The 27,542-nt window shown below is 43.4% G+C and overlaps 1 protein-coding gene and 1 long non-coding RNA gene across 6 annotated transcripts in view; one reads left to right on the forward strand and one right to left on the reverse strand.

Annotated features, from left to right (window-relative positions):
- Nucleotides 1–27,542, forward strand: part of COL4A6 (collagen type IV alpha 6 chain) — a 422,653-nt gene that overhangs the window by 165,135 nt on the left and 229,976 nt on the right. The window lies entirely within an intron of this gene.
- Nucleotides 1,362–27,535, reverse strand: LOC137529135 (uncharacterized). The gene is made up of 4 exons (XR_011023589.1): nt 27,443–27,535; nt 25,628–25,718; nt 25,427–25,543; nt 1,362–1,489 (listed from the first exon to the last, which is right to left on the reverse strand). It is a non-coding gene; the product is annotated as an uncharacterized lncRNA (long non-coding RNA).

A 27,542-nucleotide genomic window follows, 5' to 3' on the forward strand; every position in this document is an offset into this window, starting at 1 on the left:
AATTACAGTAGCATGCATTATTTAAAAACTATAATTGCCGAAAACTGAAAAATAATTAATTTTTTCCCACATTTTTCCTATTTTCCCATTAAAACACATTTAGAATAAAATAATTCTTGGCATAATGTCCCACCTAAAGAAAGCCTAATTGGTGGCGGAAAAAACAAGATATAGTTCATTTCATTGCGATAAGTAATGATAAAGTTATAGACGAATGAATGGAAGGAGCGCTGAAAGGTGAAAATTGCTCTGGTGGTAAGGGGGTAAAACCCCTCAGTGGTGAAGTGGTTAAAACCAGTTATTAATAAAATGCTAAGTCAGCCCACAAAGCAAACCACTGTACTTTTGGGAACCTATAACTTCTAAATGAATAATAATACTTATGCACAAATGCAAATATGATAACCGTATGGCATATGCAAAGTAGGAAAACATGTTTTTATTGAATATTATGTCAGGGTTTTAAACCGCTTTAAGTGACAAGACAATACACTCTGTACAGTGCTGCGGAAGATGCTATATAAATACTAAATAATAATAATTCCCTGGGGGGAGGGGATTGCCAGGTCAATACAGAATACATGCTGGATATGCTATACACAAAAGCAGGAACACCGAGAGCCCAAATATGGTGTAGCATGTATTGGTATTGGGAGAAAGTGTAGAGTAAGTAGAGTAATACTCACAAACCAAGGCTACTCCTTGGGCAACCACTGTAAGTGCATGTGGGGAGAACAAGCCTGTCCCCACTCAGGATTAAGAAGTCGCTCAGTATAGACTTGGATGCTTTAGCTGTATACTCCTGTCTCACTGCCTGATGAAGCAGGGTCCTGCCCGTGAAACGCATTGCAACTATTGTGGAGTGTATAAATACATTTTGTGTTACAGCTTACCACGTTCTTATTGTCGTATCCTTTGGAGTGGATAAGGGCCTACCCCCGCCACTTCCATGTTTTAAAAATTGTATATCTTTTTATCCTTTTTGTGGCCTCTGTTTACTCTGATAATGCTATAAATCTTGCTGCAGGCATATTTTCGCGGTGCTGACTTTTGATATGGCCCTTTACAAAGGTCATTGGAAAATAACATCTATTGTGGGCAACCATGCTAAAGGTGCTACAGAGGACAACTACACACTAGTGAGCATCTGCTAAAATTACCTTATAAGGGCCATTTTCCAATAAAATGCATCTATTTAGTTCCACCCACAACCACAGTCCTGGTACGAGTGCTAGTCAGTTCACACCCATATGAACTGTTCAGTTTCTTTGTCACAGAAATGTCAACTAACAAAATGAAACTTCACAACTTAAAGTTTCTTGTTAAACCTAAAAAGAATGCTACAAAGAATTATATGCTGTTGAAGTACGTTTATTGAGGATAATGTATGAGCTGTACACAGGCACACAGTGGCAAAAATGTTTGCACGATGGTCAAGAAGACTTGAATTTTCCAATTCGATCCAGAAACCAAACTCCAAATTCCGAGGCTGAAAAAATTATACAAAAAATTAAAGTCCGTAATGATTGCTTGTTCTCTACACCAGTGGGATTTCTACACCAGTAGGATTGCAATTAATATTATTATTATTATTATTATTGTTATTATTTAGTATCTATAGATGGAGAAGAGAAGAGGTCGTACAATGGACAGGGAGGAACCAATCCAAGAATGTGCCAGGCCCTTGACACCCAGTGACGAGTGTGCCTGGAGAAGGAGAGTGTGATCCACAGTGTCAAAGGCAAAGGAAAGGTCAAGGAGTATTAGTACAGTAAATTGGCCTTTGGATTTGGCAACTAAGGTTGTTTGCAACTTTGATGAGGACTGTTTCAGTGGAATGGTAAGATTGGAAGCCAGACTGGAGGGCTTCTAACAAGGAGTTAGCAGATAGGAAGTCAGATAGTTCCGAGTAGATGTGTCGTTCCAGCAGTTTGGAAGCAAAGAGAGAAGCCAGTTGCTGTTGAGATGGAAAGATTCAAAAATAGAGGTTAAAGCAGGGATGAAGGAAGAGGAGTGCTGGGGAATAAGATAAGAGGGAATAGAATCCAGAGCACAGGTAGTGAGATGAGCTTTTAAAAAAATAATTTCAGTTTAATGGCTTAATACCCTGGTAAGCATCATATGTTACAATAGTAAAATATGTTTTCTGTATTACTTGCGTGTGTTTAGATACAGTAAAAATAATATAGCCCTTTGACTGTAGTAAGCCTATTCAAAGTTTATTCTGCTTAATGTATTAGGAGTAGATTAAAATGTCAATTTTATGCCACACTAAGGAATCTCTGTAACTACATTGTCTTCACTCCACTTACACGCTTTGACTTGGCAAAATATTTCTCCTTTTTAAGTATGTCAACATTTACTTCATAAACATTTACATTTCAGGACTGTCCTGAAACAACTTTTCCCTCTGAAGTCCCGCAAAATTTGAAAATGATCTCTGTAACATCAAAAAATGCAATTTTGTCCAGGCAGGTGTATTCCAGGCTAAATTATGAAGAAAACTGAGCATTTCTTAAAGCAGGATCACTTGCTGAAACACGTCTTTGTCCTACTTTCAACAATCTCGCTCCATTGTATTTTTTTTTCTGTAGCTTTAGGGGCTCATAAAATTATTCTAGGAATGTAGTGTCTGTGGCTGTAGGTGTCTTACCCCAATAGACTTATGCATGCAGCCACCATAAATGCTGTAAATGAGGGCCTTGCTAGCATCATTTATCTTGAAGTATCTGGTCCAAATGCTAGGAGGTGGTAGTAAATTAAGAACAGCATTAAAGAGATAGTAAAACTGTTTCCTGATGAAGTTTGTTTATGGGGTCAGAGATGATGTTGGTTAAATGTCAGCGGTTGAGCTTGACAAGCCATTCACTTAAAGGGAACATGAAGCAGTACAATTATTTAAAATAAACACATTGTGTAGCTGCAAATGAATATTCCATACTAACCTCACCGTCAGTTCCTCTCAGAAGCTCACCATTTTCTTCTTAGGCCCCGTTCACACTTGCGTTTTGGCAAGTAAACGGACCGGATCCTGATCGGATCCTGACCTGATCCTGATCAGAACCGTACGGTTCCGATCCGGATCCGGTCCGTTTGTATCAGGCATGCATCAGGCTGCCATCCGGATCCGTGGGCAAAAAATAGTTAAATATAAATAAAAAAATGTTGGGGTCAGCAGAAGGTGCACCTGGTGCAAATGTACAATCAGGTTCCTCCGCTGTAGGCATCACCTCCACCTCCGATATTCTGCCAAACAGCTCCAGCACGTCTGTCACTGCTGCTCCACTCCAGACATGCTTGGCCCATGTGTCCCCATCCGAAATGGCCGCTTGGATACGCATAGGAAGTGGGGTAGAACGTCAGGTTTTTGTAGGCAGTGTGTTCTGTGCCTTCCGTTTCCCATTGGTTTCTGTGTTCCTGATGGTGCTGTCAGGCTCAGGTCAGGCTCCGGTCAGGATGCGTGGGCCGGAGATCCGGACACAAAAAATAGCGCATGTTGGAAAAGAGTCCGGATCCGATCCGGCTCCGTACTGTATGGAACGTACGTATGTGAACGTCCGCATAGCCTTTGCATTGCTATGCGGAACGTACGTTCCGTTTGTACAGTATGCGGTCCGGATCAGATCCGGAAAATCCGGATAGCGAACGCTAATGTGAACCGGGCCTTACAGTGATCCCTTACAGTTCTGACAAGATTTTGTCTGAATTGAAATATACCAGTTGCTGTCGGTTATATATCAGCAGCTGTCAGTTACAACTGAATGTGCAAGGTAATGTCCATATTTCCCTATGGCTCAAGTGGGCGATATTACAGTTTAACAGTGTGCTGACCAGGAAGCTGTTATGGGGTAATAGCCACTTTTAAAATGAAGGACGGAGAATTCCATTGCTCACAGCGGACAAATGGGAAGCAGGAGAGGAGAAAGAGATTGAGGAGTAGACCACACAGGAGGTAAGTATGATCTGTGTATGGTTATTTTGACTTTATTTTCAGTTCAGGTTGTCTTTAAAGTAACCTGAAGCGAAAATACACTTGTGAGATAATTAATTACAGTACAGTTAAGAAATAGAATATTAGTAGCAAAGAAGAGAGTCTCATTGTTTTCCAGTACAGGAAGAGGAAAAAAAAACTTCAGTTGTTATCTATGCAAAAGAGCTTCTCTGAGCTATTCAGCCCACTGGGTCACATACAGTCCTGTTTTCTGAAGCACTTAAACTTTGTTTCATAGTTCGAAGGACAGAGTGTGGTTTCTAAACTGCAAATTTGACAGAATGATGCAATGTCATAAAAAGCTATATAAGCTATATAACTGAAAATGAGTCTCCTTTCTTTGCTACTAATGTTCTATTCGTTATCCGTACTACACATACAATTCATTATATCATAATATATAAAAATATTTTTTTCCCCTTTAGCTTTGCTTTAAAATTACCCTTTGTAAATCTTTGTTCTAAAGGAAATGCATAGTGCGCTTTTTCTTTTTTGAATCAATATAGTTGAAATTGATTTAAGTATTTTTCATTTTTAATTAGAAAAACATTGCATATCAGGAATGAGAAAAATGTATTTGTTTAGAGCTCTATCAGCTTGCATGCTGTCCGATGTTTTGCTATTTCTATTCTTATTCAATAAAATGCATCTGGTTTTACTGCATGGAAGGCGTGCGGAGGACTTTTTTGAACATTTCTATCTGCTGGTTTGACTGGGAAGCTGTACAAGAGAAATCTTTTGGAAATATAGGTAAAGGTAGTTAGAGGTATGCTCTCCCCTGAACATAAAGCAAATACAAATACAAGGAATAGGGGTTTCTGCAGAGCCAAAGTACATTAAAACATAATATAATAAAATACATTCTCTTGTAAACTTCATACAATAAAATACATCAATAACTCACATATGCACAAAGTCCCGATGTGTACAGTGCAAGAGGCCTCATAAACTGTATGGATCATGACTTTTAGCATCTGAATTATCTATGTAGTTTATTGTATAATTCTTCTAAGTTACTGGATATTGTATTAAAAGCTATGATTTAATATATTTATATACTGTATATTCTCTTTCTACAGATACCTCTATTTGTTTGTATTCCTATATGCATTTGCTTTATTTACAGTGCAGTAAAGATTAAGCTCCACAGAGAACAATAGGTTTTAGTTCTTAGGCACCAAGTCTTAAGGAGCCCATACACTCAGCCGATTTTCTGGCCGATCGATCGATCCAAATCGATTGATCGATTGCAAATCGGTTGGCCAATCGACCGATCGATGGCCGATTTCGATGGTTTTCCATCGAACTGGCAGGGTGGAAAATCTAGGTCGATCTGATGAGATTGCTTATCATTTTGCATTGGCCTTAATGGAAATCTGATGGCAAAAAAATGGCATCAGATCGAATTCCAATAGATTTAAAACTTAAATCTATTGGAATTCTTTCCTGGTAAAAAATGTTCTAAAAACGCATCAGATAGATCATCAGATGCATTTCTTATCTATCTGCTGCCAATCTGACGAGTGTATGGGCACCTTTAAGGTGGTGATTTGACCATCAGATAGATTTCTGTCAGATGCCTGTCAAGTCGAATCTGACAGGAATCTATCTGATGTATGCCACACACTAGGAACAGATTTCCAATAGATTTCAGAATTAAATCTATTGGAAATCAATCTAAATGCATTATTGGACCATTAGATCCAATGCAACTCTATGGGCCATGGATCTGCTACCAACAGCAAATCAACCTAGATCTTACATCCTGTCAGATAGAACAAATCCATCGAAATTGGCCACAAATCGATGCCTACACACATACAATGTTGATTGGCCATGTACTACGAGAGTTAATTACAGTCTTTATTTAGTATTCCACAAATTGCTTATTTAAAGTTGTATGTGTATACCAGGCTTTAAGCTATGTACACACAATTCATTAGTGTCCTTTTTATTATTATTTAGTATTTATATAGTGCCAACATTTTCCGCAGCGCATATTGTCCTGTCACTAACTGTCCCTCCGAGGGACTCACAATCTTATCCCTGCCATAGTCATATGTCTCTCTATGTATCGTGTAGTGTATGTATCATAGTCTAGGGCCAATTTCGGGGAATCCAACTTATCTGTATATTTTTGGGATGTGGGAGGGCCCACACAGACATGGAGAAAACATACAAACTCCATGCAAGATAGTGCCCTGGCTGGGATTCAAACCAACCAGGGCACTATATTGCTATATTGAAATATTATATTGCTGTATTTATATTGATAAACACAACAAAAGAACAAAAAATGCTAAAGAGAAACTGTACATTCCCCTAATGCAAAAAAAGGGAAATTTTATTTGTAATGTTTCCAGATAAAAATAATTAGTGTAGTATTGGTTTAGTACTAAACACGATGAATAATCAAGCCTAATGTGGATAAAAATACATATTCCTGTCAAAATAATTCTGTGTTTATTTTGAATTTTAGAAAACGAGAGCATCTGTGATGTGCATGTGTGCATAACTAATGGGAGTGTCCTGGGAGCAGGCACGTGCACAGGGGGGTGCTCTGGGTGCCCAGGTACCGCCCTTTTTAAAATCTTCAAAAAAGGCCCCTCTCGCTGGGGAAAATAAGCCCCGCCCCTGACCGCGATAAGCCCCGTCCACCCGCGGGAAGCTCCACCCCCGCCTGGGACACTTTCAAGTGAAGAGGCCCAGACAGGAATCCTAGTGTGCCATACTGACCTCTCCCTCCACCTAGGACCCATACTGACCTCTACCTCCCCCAGCACCCATAGTGACCTCTCCCTCCACCTAGTACCGAGTGACCACTCCCTCCCCTAGCACTCACAGTGACCTCTCCCTCCACCTAGGACCCATACTGACCTCTCCCTTCCCAGTACCCACAGTGACCTCTCCCTCCCCTAGCACCCACAGTGACCTCTCCCTCCACCTAGCACCCACAGAGACCTCTCCCTCCACCTAGCACCCACAGTGACCTCTCTCTTACCCAGCACCCACAGTGACCTCTCCCTCCATCTAGCACCCACAGTGACCTCTCCCTCCACCTAGCACCCACAGTGACCTTTTTCTCCACCTGGGACCCATAGTAACCTCTCCCTCCCCCAGCACTCACAGTGATCTCTCCCTCCACCTAGCACCCACAGTGATCTCTCCCTCCACCTAGGACCCACACTGACCTATCCCTCCCCCAGCACCCACAGTGATTTTTCCCTCCCCCAGTGGCTACCCTCCTGTCCCCTGCAGCACCCACAGGGACCTCCCATCCCAAAAGCAGCACCTACAGTGACCTCTCCCATTGCCAGCGCCCACAGTGGCTTCTCCCAACACCCAGCATCCACTCCCTCCTCCAGTAACCACACTGACTTCTCCCAGCACCCACAGTGGCCTACCCTTCCCCCTCAATATGGCACTTAGTACTTGCATAAAATAGCCCCATGACACCGACCCAATACCTGCACCCCTTCACCCTATAGCTGGCACCCAGTACTCACACCTACATGGCACAGTACTTGCACCCAGCTCTGACATGTCACTCACTACTCACACCTGCACACAGCCTCCACATGGCACCCACTCACATAACCAGTACTAGCACCCGATGTACCTGCACTCAGAACCCACGTGACACACAACACCCACCCAGAGCTAGCACCCAGTGCAGGCATGGCACCAAGTATTTGCACCTATGTGATACCCAGTACCTGCACCCAACACCCACATTTTTCATCTGCAGTAGTTCCAGTTGCACTAAGCCTCCACTTGCTGCCCAGCACCCACACCAAGCACTCACATATGACATCCAGTACTTGCACCCAGAACTCAAAAGGGACTGAGTACCTGCAATCAACACCTACATGATGGTTGATATACAGCCAGAATCCACATGACACCCTGTGTCAGCACCCAGAACCCACATGGCACCCAGCATCTGCCTTTAGCACCCACATGACAAAAATATCCCACTAGCCAGCACCCATCACCCATATGTCAACATGCACTCACTCCCAGTACCCACTTGGCACTCAGTATTTTCACCTAAGACCCACATACCCCCATAATCAACACCCACATGGCACAGTACTCACACGTCACCAAGTTCCAAAGCCATTATATGCACCTAGTACCCGTCCATGGCCAGCACCCAAATAGCATCCAGTACCAATCCTTGGTCCGAACCCATATGAGACACAGTACTCTCCCATGGCACACATAAAGACCACACATGGCACTCCCTACTCACTCATGTCCAACACTCACATGGCTCCCTGTACCAATTAGCACTCACATGGCACCCACTATTGTTTATCATCATCTGCTACTCATTCAGCACCCAATACTGCATAGCACCCACTGCAACTAAACACCCAATACAAACTGGACGCTTGGTACCCAAAGCAGCTTGACACAGACTTTACGTTGGCATCTCGGCACCCACTGCAACTTACCACAAAGTGAACCTTTGCGTCTTACCATCCACTGCATCTGGGCACCCACTGCACCTTGGTACTTACTGCAGTTTTGCATCTACTAATGCTTAGCAACCACTGCATATTGGTAACCACTTCTTTGCCTGAAAAGAGGCTTGGGTGCTGATTAAAAGGGACAGAGGTAATGAAAGGTAAGTCTGTGCCTCTACAGTGTGCTCCACTGTGCCCACTCTAACCCACTAACAGTGGGCACCTATCACTGCTGATTTGAGGGTGGTAGCACCAAAAGAGTTGGAAGGAGACACACAGTCTGCCTGTTACTGCTATAAAGGTGTGTGTGTGTGTGGGGGGGGGGGGGGGGCAGGGGCGGGGGATAAGACTGCCTTATGCTTTATGGAGAGGGGGTATTACATACACAATTTAGCACGATTTATCGATTTCAAATTTGAGCACCACACCCTTGAGGATCCTCTGCATGGCCCTGCCCCTTCCTGCAGCACCCACACTGACCTCTACTTTTACCATCAGCCACCCCTTCCCCTCATAGCTGGCACCCAGTACTCGCACTCACATGACACCAAGTATCTGCACCCAGTCCTAAAATTGCACCAAGTACTCACACCTGCACACAGCTTCCACATGGCACCAACTATCTGCACCAAGTATTCACTTAACCCGTAACCGCACCCAAAGTACCAGCATTCAAAACCCATGTGATGCCCAAAGCCCACCCATAGCCAGCACCCAGTACAGGCATGGCGCCAAGTATTCGCACCCATGTCACACCCGGTACCTGCACCCAGCACCCACCTGACATCCAGCACATGCACCCAGATCTTACATGACACTAAGTTCTTGCAATCAACACCGGCATGACACTCGATACCCAACCATAGCCAGAACCCACATGACACCCAGTACTTACATCCAGAACCCACATGGCACCCATCATCTGCATTCAGCAGCATGACAATCAATACCCCCCTAGCCAGAAACGAGGAGGGGGGTCATGCGGGGCAAAGTATTGCCAGGCCCCTTTTTTAAATTTGAGCACCCCCCACTTAAGGACCCTCTGCACGGCCCTGCCTGGGAGTCCTGGAACCTGGGGCTTACAGGTCTCCTCTAATAAGTCAAAACTTTTAATGTGACCAGTAGTGTAACAGAGGTGCCAACAAGTCCTAAAATATATTAAAAAAACAAATATTAAAAAAGTAGTGATGGACTTAACTGTTGGTTGATGACCCAAACAGTTAATTTCAAAAACATTTTTCACTTTACAAAAACCTTGAGATGCTATGCATTTTAGGGAAACGTTTACAAACCATGAGACCGCAGAAGAGGAAAGATGGTGAGGTTAGTCCTGGGAGAGGTGGAACTGACCACTACTTTCAGATGGACAGCTAAGCTGTGCAATTGTTGGGCACATTATTCTCCCACCTGTGAAATACGAGCAATGTTTAGCTGCAGTTTAATGCAGCCCAAATGGCAGCATTTTAAAACCCATCGTTTGTCGGTGTTTGAAAAGTGGTGGGGTTACGCAGTGGCAAAAATGTGAAATCTCACGTCTGAGCATGGGCGTGGCTGCACACTCGCACGTGACTCATTATGGTAGCCGTCTCAAGCACACGGCCGACGCACAGGAGAAACTGACAGGTAGTGAATTCACCTTCAGCCTCCCATGTGAAGTAGGCCCTAAAAGACAACTGAAGCGTGAGGGATATGGAGGCTGTCATATTTATTTTCTTTAATACAATGCAAATTACCTGACTACCCTGCTGATCCTCAGCTTCTAATACTTTTAGTCATGGAACAAGCATGCATATCAGATGCTTGACTGCATTTACCACATGCTTGTTTCAGGTGTGTGATTCAAACATTACTATTGCACTGGTATGTTACACTCATTTTGGGCCACAGGCTCTGGTCCTTACATAGAGTGACCAGATTTTTGTGGGTCCAACCTGGGACGGGGGGGACATGGGCGTGGCGAAAAGTGGGGGGGACTGAGGAGCGCTCAGTGACGGGGGGGGGGGGGGGGGGGGCTGCCCCCCCCCCCCCGAGTCTTCGTCACTGCGCACTCCTCATTCCCCGCGCGCGCCGCGGTGAAAAATGGCCGTGGCCATGACATTGTGTGGGCGGAGCTAACGTAATGATCTAACAGCGAGGCATAAGAAAGCAGTGTTTACGCCATGATGTAGTCAAACGAGACTTTGCATCATGGGTGTGCAGAAACTGTGTGATGCTTATAGTATACCGTAACCACAAAGCAGCAAACATAGCCATCTATGGCCATTAAATAATAAATGCAGTAACAGTTACCCCGGACACCAGAAAATAAACGCAATGGGCAACATGTCAGCACAAAATAAACGCAATGCGGGAAACATGTCAGTATAAAATAAATGCAATGCGGGCAACATGTCAGTACAAAATAAACGCAATGTGGGCAACATGTCAGTACAAAATAAATGCAATGTGGGCAAACATGTCAGTACAAAATAAACACAATGCGGGCAAACATGTCAGTACAAAATAAACACAATGCGGGCAGACATGTCAGTACAAAATAAACGCAATGCAGGCAAACATGTCAGTACAAAATAAATGCAATGCGGGCAACATGTCAGTACAAAATAAACACAATGCGGGCAATATGTCAGTACAAAATAAACGCAATGCGGGCAAACATGTCAGTACAAAATAAACGCAATGCGGGCAAACATTTCACCAGAAAATAAACGCAATGCAGGCAAACATTTCACCAGAAAAAAAACGCAATGCGGGCAAACATTTCACCAGAAAATAAGCGCAATGCGGGCAAACATTTCACCAGAAAATAAACGCAATGCGGGCAAACATTTCACCAGAAAAAAAAACGCAATGCGGGCAAACATTTCACCAGAAAATAAACGCAATGCGGGCAAACATTTCACCAGAAAATAAACGCAATGCGGGCAAACATTTCACCAGAAAATAAACGCAATGCGGGCAAACATTTCACCAGAAAAAAAACGCAATGCGGGCAAACATTTCACCAGAAAAAAAACGCAATGGGAGCACATTTCACCTGGAAAAAGCATTTACTCACCTGGAAGAAGTCTCCGGCCTCTGGCGCGCTGCTCCCGGGACCACCTTCCTCCTCCTGCAGAGTTCCGCGCTGACAGGGCTACGGCAAGATGGTGCCCGAAGCCCTGTACTGGAGACACAAATAGTCTCCAGTACAGGGCTTCGGCAGCCATCTTGCCGTAGCCCTGCTCGCCTGCCGGTGTCAAAACACCAGAAGACTAAGGAGGCTGGAGCGGGGCTGCAGGCAATGAACTGGCACGGCGTCTATAGACGGACGCCGCAGCCAGTTTATGCAATACAGTGGCCAGGGTCCCGAGGCCGGGACGTCCCGCTGCTGAAAGCGGGACGTTTCCCGGGACCTCATGCTGCCTGGGACAGCGGACCCCAAATCCGGGATGCGTCCGGGGCAATCCGGGACGTCTGGTCACTCTACCTTAGAGGACTAGAGCCTTTTTTTCTTTTTTTCACTTACTGATTACTGTGATGGGCCAATAAAATTGGCTCCTGACTGAGGTACAGAGCTCAACTGTCTTTATACAGTCTAGTTCTGTGCCTGCAGGCACGATTGATCACATCCCATGCATGGGAGCAGCTGGTATAGGCAGCCACAAGGGAGGCACAGTTTTAACATGCTGTGGTCCCGAATCAGTTAAAAGGAAATACATATGTCAGCCTCCATATCCTTCTCATTTCAGTTGACTTTTAAGAGAGGAACAGGTCTTATTATGCCCATCAAGGAAGCTGCTGTGTCACTCTGCAACAAATTATGAATGTCATGTCGGTTCTCATGAACTTGGATTATGTTTAACTTAATCTCTACACTCAGAGTGAATTAAAATTCCAGAAAGCAACATCGTAGACTTGAGTGATTACAGTTCCTTCAGTACTTCAGTCTGTAATCACTGATCATATGATTCGTGGATTATTGTCCAGGCAGAGATGCTGATTGGTTGCTATGCTGTATCCCAAACATGGGAAGAATGTATATTTAAGATTACATGACTAGAGGTGTATCAATGATTAACATTTTAGAGAGATCTTTCTAATTATAACACACGTTATTCCATAAAAAGATTAAAGAAGGAAGACAATGAGGAAAAACATGTTTTGTTAATGTTCTTGAACACTTAAGATGAGGAAGACTGAAGTTATAGGATGTTTGCTATTATGCAGTCATCATTAGTTCAGCACAATTTCAGAAGGGGAAATGATCTTACTTGCAGTGAGCACACAGGGAACTTTGAACTAAAAAAAATAAAAAAGCGGAAACTATCTACTAACTATATATATTTCTATATTACATATATGCATATGATCTGATGAAAATGCTGCTGTGCATATAATCATATGCTTGTTTAAATTGTGCCATAAATGTCTGAGATACAGGTTTAACTGAGGAAAATAACGATATGGATTAGGTAGTTAGGCTCTATAACCACAGTGTTGTTATTATTATTTAGAATGTATATAGTGCTGACATCTTCTCTAGGGCTTTACAGAGTATATATAGTTTTGTCCCTCAGGCTCGCAATCTAATCCCTACCATATGTTGTTCAGTCTAGGTCCAATTTAGCAGTAAACCAACTAACTTATCTGTATGTTTTTGGGATGTGGGGTCCGAATTGTTTAGCTATAGTGAGCCATCTTCTGCTTACACCTTTGTATGACTGCTGGACATTGTAAAATGTACAAAAATTAGGTAGTTGAAATTATTCTGAGTGTTTTCTTACTTGCTGGTTGCTTACAAGGCATTTTATTGACAGGGGGCCTGATTCATTAAGCTGCGCTGCTATAGCGCACAAGCTTAATGACACCAGTTTGAGCTAAATTAAGTCGGCGTAGCGTGCGCTCCTAAGTTACGTGCGCTTCTTTTAAAAGTAGCTATACACTCTTTTAATGTGGCGGAGATGTGAAGTAGTGCAGCCACTACTAGTAAAGGATTTGCAGCTTACACCTGATTAGTCCAATAGGCTGCCTGTCAGGCAGCCCACCCATACTATTTTCAGTATGCCCACCTGAACCACCATCGGGGCCAATAGCAGTGCGGTACTAGATACTGGCTTTTCAGTATGCCCGCCTGAACCACCATTGGGGCCAATAGCAGTGCGGTACTAGATACTGGCAGCTCTGGATTGGGCAATGATCCTGTCACTTATATACACACAGGACCATTGCCAATCCAGAGCCACCAGTATCTAGTACCGCACTGCTATTGGCTCTGTTGGTGGTTCAGGCGGGCTCACTGAAAGTAGTATGGGCTGCATGACAGGCAGCCTATTGGGCCAATCAGGTGTAAGCTGCAAATCCTTTACTAGTAGTGGCTGCACTACTTCACATCTCCATCACATTAAAGGAGCGGTCGGTACTTTCAAAAGGAACTTGCTATAGCAGTGCAAGCTTAATGAATCAGGCCCTAGCTGGGACAATATCACCTAGGAGGAAACCCAGGAGAAAAAGTCAATTGAATATAGGGCCTAGACTCTGGTGCCCTTATATGGAGCATATTGTATGTACTGCACTTCCTCTATGGTTGTTGTGGACTTAACCGTGCCATATTCCACACAGAAAGTATCTGCCAAAAGAGAAACCTTTAGTGCAGAGCCAGAGGAGGACACAGGAGAAGTAGTAGGAGGAGAAAAAATGCAAGATCAATGGGTGGGACCCATAGGAACTGCAGGAGCAGCAGTTGCAGCTGAGGAAGCCTAAGGAGGCCCAACAGCAGAGGACATAGTAAAAAGCACATGGAGAGTGGCTCAAACCAACTGTGCCACAGGCAGAAGACCACATCATAGGCAACTGCTGCCTACCTGGCAAACAATACTTTACAGTATACAACCTTTCCATAAATTATCCCAGTGGTACTGTATGTGTGCTTGACCAGACAGGCACATGGGTGCCGTAACCCTTGACAGTTCCAGTTTTAGATTTGAACTAAAGTTTACCAGCAGAGTAGAGCAGCATTCAGTGTGAAAATGCTGGTAAATATTTTTTACTCACGGTATGAGGCTTGCATCATGAGTGTGTCTGTGTTTAGATACATTAAACTTCCCATAGGCAGACCTATAAAAACTCTCAAACAAATGCATGTCTAAAATATACAGTACCAACACACATGTTTATGAAACTGAAAAAAAAGATTAAAATTCCCCAGCCCACTTTGCCAAGATGAAAAGATCCTGCTAATGGCTTTCAGAAGAAGTTTGTTGCTTGATAGCATAAAATGCATTAGTTAAATAAATATACTGTGCATTTAAAAATAAATACATGGCAAGGCTATATATAGTAGACCTTACTAGAATATAAGCACATATGTGCATTTTCTTCATTGTACACCAAATGTTACTTTGAGGGAATGCATGTTTATTTATGTATGGATTGGCCTCTCTAAGATGATCATGATGGTTCCTTCAACTCCCAATTTAGAATCAAAAATGCTAAAGACCTTGTGAGAAGCAGGACATTTTTATTTATTGTTTTATGTAGAATATACCATATTTCGCGCCGTATAAGACGCTCCGGAATATAAGACGCACCCAGGTTTAGAGGGCAAAAACCAGGGGAAAAAAATATAAACTAAACCTGGTGCGTCCATATTTCAGGAGCGTCTTGTACATGACCTCCCCCAAATGGTGCCCTCCTGTGTCCCCATGTCTCCCCCAAGTGTCCTCCTGTCACCCCCAGGTGTCAGTGCTGTACCCCCAGGTGTCAGTGCTGTACCCCCAGGTGTCCTGCTTTCTCCCCATGTGTCCTTCTGTCATGTCCATGTGTCCTCCTGTCCCCCTCTAAATGTCCCCCTGTCACCCCCAGATGTCCTGCTTTCTCCCCATGTGTTGTCTTTTCATGTCCATGTGTCCTCCTGTCCCCCTCTAAGTGTCTTCCTTTCCCCCTCTAAGTGCCCCCCTGTCACCCCCAGGTGTCCTGCTTTTACCCCATATGTCGCCCTGTCATGTCCATGTGTCCTCCAGTCCCCCTCTAAGTGTCCTCTTGTCCCCCCCCCCCAAGTGTCCCCCTCTCAGCCCTATGTGTCCTCCTCCTCCTCCAAGTGCCTCCTCTGTATGGCGCGTCATTAGAAGCCGGCACTAGAGGAAGCCGCCCACAGGAGCAGGATGTCTTCTTCAATTGCCGCGGACAAGATGGAGGTAAGTTGCTGCCCGTTGCCGCTTCATACACGGGGGGGGGGGGTTGGGGGACAGGAGGGGGGTACATACAAGCGCGAGGGGGGGTGTTGGGGTGGGGACTCACAGCGCTGCTCGCTGCCGCTATTACATGGGGGGGACCCGGCAACACACAGGAGGGAGGGGGGTACAGACAAGCGGGGGCAAGGGGGAACGCAGCCACAGAGGAACACAGGCAAGGCAGGGAATCCCCGATGACGGCGGGTCGGCGGTTTGTAGCGGCGGGCGTCCGTAAGTCGGGGATTCCCTGCCTTTGCCATATAAGACGCAGGGACTTTTTGTCTCCATTTTTTTGGGGAGAAAAAACTGCGTCTTATAGGGCGAAAAGTACGGTAAGTGAAATGCCTCACAGACTCTCACAAGTGTTTGCTGCTGCCTGGTAACTGCTCACTGCTGCCTGATAACTGCTTGTTAAAGGGAACCTAAACTGAGAAGGATATGGATTTAAAATAATACCAGTTGCCTGACTCTCCTGCTGATCCTGTGTCTCTGATACTTTTAGCCACAGCTCCTCAACAAGCATGCTGATCAGGTGCTCTGACTGAAGTCAGACTGGATTGCCTGCATGCTTGTTTCAGGTGTGTGATTCAGCCACTTCTGCAGCCAAATAGACCAGCAGGACTGCCAGGCAACTGTTATTGTTGAAAAGGAAACATCCATATCCCTCTCAGTTTAGGTTCCCTTTAAGCACACAGTTCAACTGCTCGTGGAAAAGAGGTCTTAGGCTACTGTCATGTAGCCTTACTGCTAGATAATTTCTTTTAAGATGATTCAGTTCCATTTTAAAGCTCTAGTACAACCTCCTACTTCTTAAATGCATGTGATAGTAAATTTGAATTTGAATTAATGCACAGTGTTTTGCAATGCTATAAATAACTTATACAGTAACTTGTTGAGAAGACAGTTCAAGTTTACTAGACTGAAGGATGTTTTCCTGCTGTCCTTCCTAACTCCTTCCTCTGTTTCATTATCACCCATATGGGGGGGGGGGGGCAGTTTTTCCCCGTCAGCACAGATCAGGTGACTCTACCCACCTCTTTCCTTTGTATGAGATTAACTCTTTGTGGCCAGCTCTGCAGTTCAGTTTAGTCTTGTAATGACAGAGAATTAATATGTAAGCAGCATGGTGAGGGGATAGGTGTGGTGGGTGTGTGCTCAACAGAGAGCATTTATGTTTAGCTGAGAACACCCACCTCACTGTGTCTGAGATCCTGAGTCGCAATGCAGATTTTTCCAATGTGAATTTCCCTTGAACTGTATCAAATATGAAAAGTAAGGGCATTGTCCCAACTCACTTTTACTAACAATGAATATTCTTTGAGAGTGAACTAAAGTTTTAAGGGATCCAGCATACCTGGCCTGGGGCATGTCATATAATAGTGAGGCCTGCCAAAAAGCCAGTGACTTGGAAGCTGTGCAATTGCAGTCATGTGTAACATAGGTGTTAAAAATGTAGTAACCGGCTCTAACACTTTCACATATCCAAAGCTGAGTTTTCCATTTGTGTTGCAAAACATGATTTCCAGAATAGAGTAAAAACGAAATAATGTGGAAAATGTGTGCAATAAATTGGCCACTGCTGAGAGAATAAGGTTAGGTTGTGGTTAACCAGAAATGTGCTCTCTTTAGGCTTTGTGCACAGCACAAAATGGGCTTGATTCACAAAGCCGTGATAACTCTTATAACGGTCACGCTAGCGTTATAGCACGCATAACGTTTTTCGCGTGCAAACGCTAATTTGCGCACAAAGTCGCTGCTGGTTTGACGCAAAAACACTAATTTTCACGCGCAAATGCAAAATTTCATGCGAAAACATTACACGTGTTATAGCGCGCGCAAAATGCTAGCAAAAAAAACATTATGCACGCTATAATGCTAGCGCGACCGTGATAAGAGTTATCACGGCTTTGTGAATCAAGCCCCATGTGTATTGTACTTGCAAAAACACACAAAGGGGCATATTCACTAGAGTGTATTACCTACAGTAGGTCACGCGAGTTGCACTACTTGCGCAAAGGATGCTACATCAGTGGCGTAAATACTGGTAAAATTGACATGTGCTGTGTGCTCACAGTGGGCTTGATTCACAAAGACAAATAGCATGTCTTATCAGAGTTAACACACCTTATCAGAGTAGCATAGCAAGCGCTACGGACTTATGCCTGCTAATTGGCAATGACGAGAGCTCCACTCGTCCTGCCCTGTGCCCCTGCGGGTCCAATCACACTTTGATTGACCCAATAGGCTGCCTGTCAAGTTTCCTGTCAAGTGACAGGCAGCCTATTGGGCCAATCAAAGTGTGGGGATAATGTCCTTTAAAGTGATTGGACCCGCAGGGGCTCAGGGCAGGACCAGTGGAGCTCTCGTCTTTGCCAGTTAACAGACATCAGTTCGTAGTGCATGCTATGCTACTCTGATAAGGCGTGTTAACACTGATCAAGAGTGTGTTAACTCTGGTAAGGCATGCTATTTGTCTTCGTGAATCAAGCCCAGTCATTTTAATGGTCTTTTATAAATAAGCTCCAAAATCACAAATTTATACAGATTTTTGAAAATGGTCACATTCCAATGGCATAGGTATTAATTTACTAAGCTGCTGCTGTGTGTTTATTTTTCTCTGGAAGTTTAGCATGACATACAAAAATGTGATCTCATGCACACTCCAACATGGCATTTTGTGCGTTAAGATAGTTGTTCCCATTAATCTTGCAGTTACATGCATATGTAATTGTTCGTGAGTTTGTGTATAATGGGGCTTAACTACTATCAGACACAGGAAGGGAGGGGGGTGTAGGAAGGCGGTAACTACTCACTGCCTCCCTCACTCAGATACAGGACTCACCCCCTCACCCCCCAAGAAGGCATTATTATGGCCACAGTTGTTATGGGAGGCGGGAATCATAGTGGCTACACTTACTATATGACCCAAGCAAATAGACTCACCGGCCAGTGGGGGATTCCATGGGGGATTGGAAGGGGTAGGACGGTTTGGGTCTCCATCAAAGTTTTACTGGTGGACCCCTCGAATTGTAGTTAAATCCCTGGTATCACTCCAATACATTTTGCAATATACATTTCTGTGTACAAAAAAACGATGCACGACAATGCGAAAATATTATGTAAATTTATGTCACAAGATTCATCTGTTAAAGTTAATATGGGAATCATCATATGGCTGATTTTAGAAATGTGCTTATCTCTAGATGAGCTTCAGTGTAGCATATGTTCTTGCACAGTAGAATAAGACTGAACCTCTTGTGTACATATGGGAAACTTAGTCTTAAATGAAGAGTTCAGACACATTTGTATCCCTGTAAGATATCTCTCTGGCTGCTCATTTAGCTTTGATTTAAACAGATTGTGGTGGGAATGTGACAGTGGACATTGAACAGACACTTGTGTAGCTCTGCTGCAGGTTTCACATCACCTCTCTCACAGTAAAGGGTAACCAAGCACAGATTGGTCTCCCAGAGGAAGGGTTAACTGTAGAGTAAACTGTCACTGGAGAAAGCCTTTGTTATATTGACCAAGTTGTGTTAGGAGTGTCTGACCTTGTCCGCATTTTATAGGTTAATGAGATGTGGTTTTCCTGTGTTTAGCTTTTTAAATATTAAATGTTTTGACAAAGTCGCAGTCTGACAGAATTATTGCTTTTTCCCTTCTAGATACAAACCTCAAGGCCACACAAATTGTGGACTGTGGGAATTGTAATATATGGTGTATGTATTGATTCTTCACTTAGAACCAATACAGAGACAACGGTTGTACAGAAGGTTGAGATCATTATCAAAATGTAGTAAGTTTTGATAGCCAATAAAAAAGTTATTTGACTGGTGCAATTACAGTGAACTGATATGTGTTTGGTTGCTGTTTGTGCCTCTCCCACTTAGGGCCCTCACAGATACTGAATAATTGTCTATAATATCTTTTAATGCTTGTTTCTGGTGACAGCTCGAGAAATGATCACTTTACACTTACGCTGCCTGGCTGCAGCTGAGCAGCCTGCCCTGTTCATTGGAGAGAGGAGGACGGATGGTGAGCTGCGGTTCAGCAGGAGGCAGGCATGAAATATTGTAGTTGTTTGTGTTGGTTGTTTAGTGATAAAGCACAGTGAATTTGGTAAATGACAACAGGGACACGCTTACTGATTTTATAATCAAGAAGTTTTGAATCAGGATGATACCATTTATTGGCTAACTTAGAGATGGATAAACAGTGAGCTTTCGACTTATAAAAAGCCTTCGTCGGACTGGTTCCTGACCAAAACTGAAAAACACAGCTTATATACACTGACATACAGAGGAGAAACATTCTTTAGCAAACATAAATGTAATTAGATGCCTTAACTGTTACTGAGGAGGCTTTCCCAGGCATCCAATCTAAATTGATAAGATCAATAGAATCCTCAACATGACATAAAGCAGACTCTAGTGATGAAGAGACATCGTAAATTCCGAATTCAAATGGTAACAGGCCTGGTTACACGCACCATTAATTATAAGCCTTATGGCCTGTACTCACGGGCTGCAGAAGTGGCCTGTCGCCAGCACACGTGAGCGTGCTAGCTACAGGCCGGCGACAGCTTCTCTCCAGGTCCCTCCGCGTACACACGCGGAAGAGGGACCAGCGGCGAGACGGAAGCTGTCGCCGACGTTCCTCCTCCCCCCGCCGGAAGCTTCATTCACCTCTATGGAGGTTGCTGTCGCTAGTCCGCGGACTCACGCGGACTAGCGACAGTTGCGGCGGAGGTGCGGCAGCGACTGTTGCCATGCGATTGAAACTTTCAATCGCATGGCGACAAGAGCGGCGGGCGACAGTTCGGGGTGCGCGCGCGTGCGACGACCCATACTCACGGGCGACCTGTCGCCGCAACACGCGCGCGCCGCGTGTTGAGGCGACAAAAGTCCCTCGTGAGTATGGGCCATAAGAGAATTGTGGCATTTAAAGCCAGCACCTGAAAGCAAATAAAATGAATAGTGACAGTGAATTCCATCTTACACAGCATATGGCACAAAAATGAATGAAAAGATAGAAAAAATTAAAATTAAAAGAATTGTGGCATTTAAAACCCATCGTACCAGCACAAGAAGTTAGAGTCCTTGTTCAAACCATCTTCTACAGTTTTGAACCAATGTATAAACTTAGTTTCTTGTGTTAGTCTCATGTTTCGCGATTTGAAGCCGCCCAATAATACAGTGACGCGAAAATCGCTTAAACTGTGTCCAGGTAAACAAAAGTGTGTTGGTATTGGGAGATCAGTATATTTTGTAATATCCTTTTTCCTGCTGTTAATAGTGGATCTGTGGTGTGTCATGCGATCACGCAGTGGTTGACTTGTTTCTCCCACATAAATTCCTTTGGGGCATTTTGCACACATGATCACGTATACCACATTAGATGAGTCACAGGAAAAGGTGCCTTGTACTTTGTATTCCTGTTGTGTACCTGGTATTAGTATCCTGTCAGTGGAATGGATGTGTTTACAGGTCCCACACGTTTTCCCTCGGCAGGGGAATGTTCCATTCTGTTCTTGCCTATTTAAGGCACTCCTCACTATCAACTGCTTAAGATTGGGTGGCTGTCGGAACGCTAGGAGGGGAGGTTCAGGGAATATCTTTTTCAGTCTCTGATCCTTGTGTAGAACAGGATGAAGTTCTTTTGCAATCTTTCTTAAGATTTCCAGGCATGGGTTGTAGGTTACTACCAGTGGGACACGGCTCTCTTCCTGGTTCTGCTTGTACTCCAGGAGCTGAGTCCTAGGGATGTTGTTAGCTTTCTTGATTTGGGTCTCAGCCATTAGAGGATTGTATCCCTGTTTTATGAAATTCTTCTTCAGGTAATCCAGGTGTTTGTCTTTGTCATCCTTGTCAGAACAGATCCGATTGCATCTTATTGCCTGGCTGTAAATTATGGAATTCTTTATATGTTTGGGGTGGAAACTGTCATACCTGAGGTATGTGGGACAATCTGTCGGTTTGCGGTACATGGACGTTTGTAAGCTGTTCTCTCTGATGTATATGGTGGTGTCAAGAAAGTTAATCTCCCTGTGAGAGTAGCTCAATTTCAGTTTGATTGTAGGATGGAAGGCATTGAAGTTCCTGTGAAATTGGATAAGATCCTCCTCACTTGCAGACCAGATGATCAAGATGTCATCGATAAAACGGAAGTAGGCCATGGGTTTTATATGACAAGTATTCAGGTATTCTTCTCCAATCTTTGCCATGAAGAGATTTGCATACTGCGGTGCAAACCGTGAGCCCATTGCCACTCCCATTTGATTTTATAATGTTTCCTACAATTACCATGAGGACTCTTTCACACCAGAGCCCTTTTTTAGCGTTTTAACGCAAAGTCTATACTTTGCGTTAACCAAGTTAAAAGGAAAGTCCATAGATTTTCATCTTACCTTTCACACCCAACGCTGCGTTTCGATGCGTTGCGGTACGACGCATCCCGACGCATTTTATCGTCGGGAATCAGCGTTTCCCCGTCGGGTTAATTCACAATTTGGGCGCAGGAGGCTCCAGAGTTATGCTGTCTCTATCGGCAGTGTAGAGTAGTAGACTACATTATTGACATTCTACTTGTGGGAGTACAACACAATTTTGGTGTAGTTTGTCCCCATTTTGCACGATCAGTTGAATGCTTGAGTATTAGTTGTTAGAAATCATAAGACCCCTAATGCCTATATTTTACATAGTTTCACGTGAACAATGCTTGTACCTGATTAAAATGCAAAGCACACACAACTCTTCCCGTACATAAAAACTTTAAAAAAAATAGACAGATGAACTTAAAAAGAAAAAGAGACTGGTGTTCTGATTAACAGTTCGAGTTATGTAAGAGTTTAGCAAGAATTTTAATGGAAAACAAAGAGTACATTCTAGGAACCAGGTTAAATGTTGAGGGTTATTTTTAAAGGATTTATGTTAAGGTTAAAGTGAAAGTCAGAGTTAAGTGTTAAAGGTTAATTTGAAGAGTTAGGTTAATGGTTAAGGTTGAAAACTGAAGTGAGAGGAATATGCAAGCCGTTATTGATGACTTTCTTTCTTTCTTTTAAAAATGCTGCATACGTGTGCCTGGAGGCACTAATCTGACTTTTATACATTTTGAATCGCTAAGCTGGAATGAGTCCACAAGCTTCATGATCATTGGAAGTGTGCGACTCAAACTTCAAAACAGGTTGTATGCCTTTGGGATTAAAGGGGAACTTTACTGTATTATTATTATTATTTAGTATTTATATAGCGCCGACATCAGAGAATATAGTCTTGTCACTAACTGTCCCTCAGAGGAGCTCAAAATCTAATCCCTAACATAGTTGTATGTATTGTGTAGTGTATTTACTGTAATCTAGGGCCAATTTAGGGAAAAGCCAATTAACTTAGCTGTATGTTTTTAAGATGTGGGAGGAAACCGGAGTGCCGGAGGAAACCCACGCAGACACAGGGAGAACATACTAACTCCTTGCAGGTGTTGACCTGGCTAGGATTTGAACCAGGGACCCAACGCTGCAAGGCGAGAGCGCCAACCACTACGCGTGTGTGTGTGTGTGTGTGTGTGTGTGTGTATATATGTGTGTGTGTGTGTGTGTGTGTGTGTGTATATGTATATATGTGTGTGTGTGTGTGTGTGTGTGTGTGTGTACAGAGTGTGTGTGTACAGTGTGTGTGTGTGTGTGTACAGTGTGTGTGTATATATGTGTGTGTGTGTGTGTATATGTATATATGTCTGTGTGTGTGTGTATGGCATATGTGTGCGCGCAGGTGTGTGTGGCATATGCGTGCACATGTGTGTATATGTACATATATGTGTGTGTGTACCGAGTATGTGTGTATATGTATATATGTGTGTGTCTGTGTGTGTGGCATATGCGCGCGCGTGTGTGTGTGTGATATGCGCGCATGTGTATGTGTGTAAATGTATATTTGTGTGTGTGTGTATATGTGTGTATATGTATATGTATGTGTGTGTGTGTAAAAAAAAAGTAGCATGTATGGTAATCATTCTTGGTGGTCTAGGGAAGTATACATTTCACTTACTGGAATAAGGCCAAAAAGACTATATGTTTGCCTTAAATGTATAAGTCCTCCCTACTTCCTGCCTTTACACATTTGTCTGACAGGCTGGTTTATTAAAGGGGCAAATAGAATGTCAAATACTTGTCCACATACAGGAAATGCATGTTTAGAAGATTAAATCAAGTGCTAGACCGCTTTCAATGTCACAGTAGAAATACTTTATGAAAGACACACTGCAAGTAAATTGTCTAGTGCAACTGATCCCCCACCAGAAATTGTCACATCTGGTTTGTGGCAAGGACACAAATATTTAAAATCCCCAGATTTGGGCTTTGCCGTATCTCATAGAATATATATGATCTTAGCTATACATTCCCAGCTGTGTGACAAATCTTTTGCTTAAAAACATTATCAACCACAGATGGTGATATTTGCTGTAGATATAGTGAAGTAATGGGAATGTACAGGGGCGCCTCTAGCCATTTTGTCACTCTAAGCGAGAAAACATGTGGCACCCCCCCCCCCCCCCCAAGCCCCGTTAGGGCTGCTCGTCTCTTGCCATCACCCTGGGTGACTCCTGTCACCTGCCATTGTCCCGGAAAGCCTGGCCGAGTAACGCTGGAATAGCACAAGAGCGGCTCGGCCAGGCGCAGATTGCTCCCAGGGACGGGAACGTGCCTGGGCGGGCCGCACATGTGTGACAGAGCGCGACTCGACCAGGCTTTCAGGGACAATTACGCTTGACTAGAGTCACCCAGGGAGATGGTAAGGGAGGAGCAGCCCTAACGGTGTTTAAGGAAGCCTCAGGTAAGTATTGTACCAAACACGCTGCTCGTCTCTAGTACACTTTAAACAAAAACATTTCTTTGTTACAGCTGATACAACTCTTAAAATAACTGCACTTTTCTACTTCCTGCTTTCATGAAAGCATATTGTTACCATCCTGTGCTATCTAATGAGCTTATTTGCTGTGGCATGGCAGTCAGGTGACATGGGGAGGATCAAATTACAACTTGCGATTAGTAACAAATGAGGGGGAATAAAACAGGCTAAATCACGATACATGTTTTCCTTCTGTTCTATATTAGAGTTCAGGTCCACTTTTTTTTTTTTTTTTTTTTTTTTTTTTTAATATATGAAGCCAGCAAGCATCATGATTACAACTTTAGTATGGCTTGGCTTACCTCCTAGGCTGCCTGCACTCGTCTCTGAGTTAATGCAGGAGGCTGCAGCCACATGTTTGCGGGGCCACTGCCGGGGAGAGAGGGGAACACATGCAGGGCTGGCTAAGGTGGGCTCAGCAGGGGGGCACGCAGACAGTCAGTGACGGTGCTTTCCCCTCAGACATCCGGCGCCGGCCGGGAGAGTCATGCTGCCTTCAGGGCAGAGTTAGAGGCGGCGCCGCACCGCAAGCACGCAGTAAACAACTCGTGCTGCTGCTGCTAGGGAGAGAGGCGGGCCAGGCACTTAGGGTGAGGTGGAGTGGGCGGAACTCTAGTGAGTCTTGTTTTAACATACAGCAGTCTGATGATCACATCTAGACATGGTTCTGAATGTCAGCAACTTTCATCACCAAGTAATTAAAAATTATGTAAAATTTTGATACTGCAGTTGAAAAAAATCAAAACTAATGATAAAAAGACGACCCACTTAGCTTGCATCATAGCTATCTTAGGCCTGTTCTGTGACTTACAAAAACAGCATCTGAGATATTCTAGTATGGCCCCTTACCTCTTGTATTCATCCATTATCCTATTAAGCGAACTACACAATTCAGGATTTCCTTGTCCGAAAGTCTAATTCCTGCTGGCTCCTTCTTGCATGATGCGCCAAGATGGATTGCCTTGTCTGATGTTTAGAAGTCAGATGATTACAAAACTGCACCATGAGATAATCATTATGGGTAGCTTTGGGAGACAATGGTCTACTAACCTTTATGCTAGGGACCCACTGGGAAGTGATTGGTGCTGGCATTCCTGAGCGTTTAGCAACTGTTCAGCGCTCCCGATTAATTTGAAGTTTCCTGTGGGAATTAAGTTTATTGCATTTACAAAGTGTCCCAATGTCAGGCTCCCACCCGTGGCCCTTCCCCCAGCACAAGAGGCCATAGGGCTTCTCTAGCTCCAATCAGAGAAGCTTCTGTAACCTCTTGTGCTAGGGAGGAGGCCCGCAAGATAGAAGCTGGACATTGAAACACCAATATATATTAAGCTTTATTTAACATCCCCCCCCCCCCCCTCTGCAAAATTGCTTTTTTAAACCAATTCAAAAGAGATGTTGCAATGCTTGTAACCTTTATGCTGGGTACACGCGTTGAGATTTTCCGCTCGATTCGCGGTTCGATTCGATTATTTCAAACATGCTCGATTGGCTTTCGATCGTTTTTGCCGTTGATTTTGCATACTTAACATGAAAAAAACGATCGAAATCCAATCGAGCATGTTTGAAATAATCGAATCGAACCGTTCGATCCCGCGAATCGAGCGGGAAATCTCAACGTGTGTACCCAGCATTGTATTTGAGTGCAATCGCTTCCAAAATGCTTCAGGCAAAGCGATTGCAATTTGCACTGATTGCAATCGTTTAAATGGGCCCGTCTCAATAAATTTGCTGTGGCAAAGTGCTTTTTGGAAGCGTCATTGTTTGTCCGTGATCCAAAAATGCTGTAGAGGTAGCCTGAAAGTGACAGCTGATTAGGCCAAAAGCACGCAAGTGGGCCCTAGCCCTTAAGGGGTCCATACACTGGTCAATTTCAGCCATTGATCGATTCTTTCAAATTATGATCGATTTCGATGGATTTGATCTATCTGACAGGATGGAAGATCTAAGTCGATCTGCTGCTGGTAGCAGATCCATGGCCCATAGAGTTGCATTGCATCTAATGGAGCAATAATGCATTTAGATAGATTTCCAATAGATTTAATTCTGAAATCCATTGGAAATTTGTTCCTAGTGTGTGGCATACATCAGATAGATTCTTGTCAGATTCGACTTGACAGGCATCTGACAGAAAGCTATCTGATGGTTGAATCTGCTGCAAATCAGTAAGTGTAGGGCCACCTTTAGACTGCTTACATGAGCAGGTCCAATTTTCTTCCTGTCTCCTGTTATTGCTATTACCTTTAGTCCTATGTATACATAGTACAGGAGTGTGCTGTACAACTGTATATTATCTGTATTGCCTTTGTTTTTCTAGCATGTTTGTAAAATATTTATTTGTGCAGCAAAACAGAATGTGTGGATGCTTTCTAAAATATTTTTTTTTAAATTATGTAGACATAATAAGAATACCAGCTTGATATATTGCAAAATTCCCTATTTAACATGTTGTCACTGGAAAACCAATCATTTTTAATAATCTTATTCTAGGGATCAGGTGGATGACTAGCTTGATTAAGCAATATGAATAGCACAAATTGACAACTTTATATGTACACTGTATATGCTTTTGGTCATGTACTGTGTGAGCTACATTAGTTATCCATAACTATGATATCACATACTGTATATACGATGGCTAACAATGTCATAGTAACTCCTAGCATCGGTGGCAGCTTTGTATTGCATTTATTCTCGGTTCATATAGTAGTAGTTGTGAAAGGGAAGAAAATGGTGTTAAAATTGTATTTTCTCCTGACATAAAGAGGAACTGTATTGAAAATGATATAATAAATAAAAAAAATGTTTTACAGTATTCGCTTACAAATTCATTAGTCAGTGTTTGCCCGTTATAAAATCTTTACTCACCCCGAATGTTCATTTACTGAGAGTTCTATGCAGAGAGGGAGATATTGATTGCTTGGTAGTTGGAAACAGCCTTTATTTCCCATAATGCAACAATTTTCAC

Source organism: Hyperolius riggenbachi, chromosome 8 (assembly GCF_040937935.1).
Source record: "Hyperolius riggenbachi isolate aHypRig1 chromosome 8, aHypRig1.pri, whole genome shotgun sequence".
In the NCBI taxonomy this organism is placed as follows: Eukaryota; Metazoa; Chordata; class Amphibia; order Anura; family Hyperoliidae; genus Hyperolius; species Hyperolius riggenbachi.